The sequence below is a fragment of the Propithecus coquereli genome, unplaced genomic scaffold (genome assembly GCF_000956105.1).
Source record: "Propithecus coquereli isolate 6110/MARCELLA unplaced genomic scaffold, Pcoq_1.0 Scaffold175, whole genome shotgun sequence".
Classification (NCBI taxonomy): domain Eukaryota; kingdom Metazoa; phylum Chordata; class Mammalia; order Primates; family Indriidae; genus Propithecus; species Propithecus coquereli.
In genome coordinates this window covers 4,285,155-4,289,729 of record NW_012142190.1, presented here as the reverse complement: position 1 = coordinate 4,289,729, position 4,575 = coordinate 4,285,155, and the positions used below count along the sequence as shown (strand labels likewise).

Here is a 4,575-nt window from a genome sequence, read left to right as displayed (position 1 = left end):
ATAGTATCTATTACTTTTAAAAAATTCAATTATTTAGCTTTCAATTACAGGGGTTGATATTCATTCATTCATTCACTCATTCATTCATTCAACAAATATCGCACTAGGTACTTCTCTAAGCAATTCAATATATGATCCTGTTATCATGAAGCTTACATTCTAGGGAGGAAGAGAGATAACAAATGAAAATAAAGCAGAGAAAATGTAGAAGACAACAGGGATTAGGATGGGAGAGTGCAGTTTAGATAGGAAAGGCTTCTTGGAAGAGGCATCATTTGAGGAGAGATCCCATCTACCACAGAGAGAGTGAAGGATGCTAAATAAGACCAGGCAGGGGGTGCAGGAAAGGCCTTCTGGGCAGAGTTGGGCAGGTGGTTAAGGGCATGGACTCAGTCAGACTGTTCTAATTCTGTACTCTTATTAGCAATGGGACCTTGGATAAATTATCTAACCTCTGTGCCTCTGTTTCTTCATCTGTAAAACAGGGATAACACTAGCATCTTATGACCACATCCTTATGAGGATTACATAAGTCAATATGTGGAAAGCATGTAGAATTGTGACTGGCATATAGTACGTGCCATGTTAATGTTTGTTATTCACGTCTGATATTAATAGTAATGTAATTTGATTTATGATTTTCAAAAGATCAGTGGCTGCTATGCAGAGAACAGGCTCTAAGAGGACAAGAGTGGAGCAAGGAGAGCAGCTGGGCAGCTCTTGCAATGGTTCATGCAAAAGATGATAGTGATGTAGACCAAAGAAGAGAAGTGAGAAGTGGGCAGATTGAGGCTATCGTTGAAGGCAGACGCACTAGAGCTTGCTGATGAATTGGATGCTGCATGTGGCCTGGGAAGGGGAAGAGGGAATCAAAGATAACAAAGAAAGCAAAAAAGAAGGAGTTGGGGAAGGGAAGGGATGGAGTTCTGTTTAGGTTATGGGTCTGTTACCTCAATGCTTGGTAGGCAGCTAAATGTGTGAATCGAGGTGGAGTAGACATGGATGGCATTAGCAATCACTCCAATCTATTAATATTTCAGGGATAATACCGAAGGGGTCAGTTTTTCTTATCTATCATTCCTTAGATTTTTAAAAAATTGAAATGGAATAGTTCTTAAAGGATTAATGTAATCCTACAAATAACCTTAATTAAATGGACTGAGACCAAGGGTGGAAGAGCTGAAATGCTGCCCATAAGCAGAAAATAATTCAAACAGCTCATTTGTATCTACTCTCTACCCAGCAAGAGCCCTCCAGATGTTACTTTTGTTCTGAATTAAATATGCATGCTTTCAAAAGGTCAAAGGATTGAAAAAATTTCAGAGAGAACCAGAGATTTGCTTTTTGGTTTATTTATTTTTTCTTTTTGGCATCCCTTTACCTCAACTGCAAGAACAATATCATGATTACATGTTTGAGGACTTTCTTAAAAGTCACTGCTACCCTGTGCTGAGACACAAGCAATCTAACTAGCCTGATGCTTGCATTTGCAGACAAAAATTATTCCCCGTTTTTATTAGCACAGTTCCGTGGATTATAAACAGCAGTTCCTTGAGATAGAATTTCAGATAGCCTCCCACAAAACAACCATTTAATAGAACACATAAATAATTTCCCAAAAATAGCCATCTACAATTTTTTCCACAAAAATAGTCAGTAGTCTCTGTGTGCAGTTCCTTAAAAGTTGCTCAGGATCTAACCTGTGCTCAGAGCCTTGTATCTGCTTCCCTGACACCCAGTTAGATGAATATACAGGACTAGGCAGCAGCTGGGCTCTCTTGCCTTTGCTTTGGACTTATTAACAAACCAAGTAAGTGGAATTTCTAGCTCCAAGCACCAAGCCTTACAGCCTCCCACAAAGTAACAGAAAGAGCCAGTACAGTTTCATATAAATGTATAGTGCTTCACTTCCCAGCCCAGCTTTCTTGCAACAGCCAGGTCAATTTCTCGTTACCTCTCACCCAGGGCTGTACCTACCTTGGGTGACAACCTACCAATGCTGAAGTAACAGTCTACTTTTCCTTCATTATCTATCTCCCTTCTGCCTTCTGTTTTGGACTTGCCTCTTCTAAGAAGTCATCCCTACTTAACCCTACATACTCTTAGTCCTATTTTCCCCAGTTATTCACTGAAAAATTCTCATTCCTTCCAAATTCGTCTCAATTCTCATCTCACCTATGAAGTCTTGTTTGGATCCCCAGATGCATTTAGGCATTCCTTTCCCAATGCAACCTACCCATATGGGGTTGGAGTGGATACCATCCTTCTACACGCTTATTCTTTGGTTGGTGGCTCTTCACCAAGATCGTGTTAAACTCTCCATCAAAAATACAGTTGAATGGAAACAACCTGAACACCCAAAAACACGGGCTTATTCATTCATCTATTGTTTCAGTCAAATATTTATTGAATAGCCACTATGGGCCTGCCAGTCATAATTCTTAGATTAGTTGAAACAACCTAAAGGGCCAACAATAGGGATTAGTTTTAAAAGCCCAGGAATAAGAGATTAAATGGAACAAATTAATCATTAGCGACAAATGATTATCATTGACTTTAATAAATTATATTTAGCTACAGATAGATCATGGACAGTATTACTTAATTCATGAAATCACATGTACATATGTAAAATAAATATACATAGGACAGGATTTTAAAGGATTTGTACCAAGGGGGTAACAGTTATTATCTCTATTGAGTGAGTCTCTGGGCATTTTTTATGTTCTCCTGTTTCTCTGATTTTCTGACTTTTATGTAATGAACACTCATTGCTTTTCTAATAAGAAAACATAAAATCAACAAATATAAAATCGCTGACTTAAGCATTATACGTTGTATCCACGTAACAAAAACATTTGTACTCCCTTAATATTTTAAAACTAAAAAAAAAAGAAAAACTAGAATTTTCAAGTTTGGAGAATTTTCTGCTTCAAATTATCGGCTACATTGTTTTTCTAAGCTGATGATGCCTGCTCTACTTGTTTAGCTGTGTTTTTGTTCTTTTCTCAGGATGGATGGCATAGATTGTTCCAGCTAATTCAATCACTCATCACTCAGTGATTATTTTTGGTTTACAAATCTCCTATTGTTATACCTTTCAGTTGTTCTGAAATCTCACAAACATGGAAGAACAGCAATTTCTTACATTTTAACCTTATAATTTCTGGAAAAAATGTTAAAAATGCCTAAAAGATTCCTAGAGCACCAAAATTATCAATATTGGAAAGTCTAGTAACTGGGATTTGTTTTTAACCAAATGGTCTGGTTCACTAAATTATTCTCCACTGAAATGTGTTTGACCAAGTTGCATTTCATCAAATCATCTGCAACATTCTTAACAAACTGTAAGATCCAAACAATTGAGCCAAACAATTAAGTGCTCTTTTCTAGCCTGTGCCACCTCTGGGGCAGATAGGTTGGGGGCAAATAGCCTTTAAAATAATCCCAATAGTGGAATTTGCCTGGTGCTTAGGGAGAGCAATGGAATATCTAAGCATGGGAATTGTGATTAAGAGCATAGATACAAGAATTTACCCAAAATGTTGTGAAAATAACAAAACCAGCTGAATTAGAGTAAAGGATTAATAGTTTGTAGCTTTCAGAAAGTAAGTTTACAATAGAGATTATGAGACCAAAATATGAAAAAATTTGAATGTAAAGTTACTTAAATTTGATAGAAGAGGTCTCAAAAGATGAGCATAAATTTCTGAGACAGTGATAATCAACATCATTTTCTCAAAATCATCCATTGCAGAATGGATTAAAATGTGAACAGCTGGATGCTGAAAGTTGGAATGATGCTGCCAAAATGTAGATACAATTAAGGTCCTGGACAAAGGTGATGATGATTGGAAAGTTAAAAAAACAGGAAAATCTGAGAGATGTTGGAAGCACAGAATAAAATCAGCATGGTATATTAGTTACACATCACTCACACATTCATGAACAAGTATTATTCATGAGCTGGACTGGGCTCCACTGGGCATTTCTTCTGCTCTGGTCTCATCTGGCTGATCTACGATGGTGTTAGCTCGGACAAATGGGACAGCTTGGCTCTGCTCCACATCTCTCATCCTCCAGTGGACTAGCCCGGGCATTTTCTCATTGCAATTGTGGAGAAGCAAGAGACTAAGCTGAAACTCACAAGCACTTCTGCCAGCATTGATTGCTAACACCCCACTGGCTAAAGCAAGCCATGTGGCTAAGCCCAGAGTCAAAGATGGGGCTGGATGCACAGCCAGAGGACACAGCAGAGTTACATAGCAAAGGTTGTGGATACAATGAAAAAATGACAAAATCGAGGCCTTTAATTCAATCAGTCTACATTGCATTGTTGCTGACTAGATGCAGGCAATAAAAAAGAAAGTGTTGAAGATGACAGCTTCTATATAGTATAGAGCTTGACTAACAAAGTGAGTCAATCTGGAAAGGTGAAGATATTTGTCACTTTCTGGCTCAATGTACAGGTTCAAAAGTCTTTGTTGATTTTTAAAGGTAACTAATTTGATAGGTGACCAATTCCCATGCCAAGACATTTAGTCAATTTTTTTCTTTTTTTTAATTTTTTTTTTT

General features: G+C 37.5%; 1 protein-coding gene across 1 annotated transcript in view; it reads right to left on the bottom strand.

Annotated features, from left to right (window-relative positions):
- Positions 1–4,575, bottom strand: part of KL (klotho) — a 59,517-nt gene that overhangs the window by 27,576 nt on the left and 27,366 nt on the right. The window lies entirely within an intron of this gene.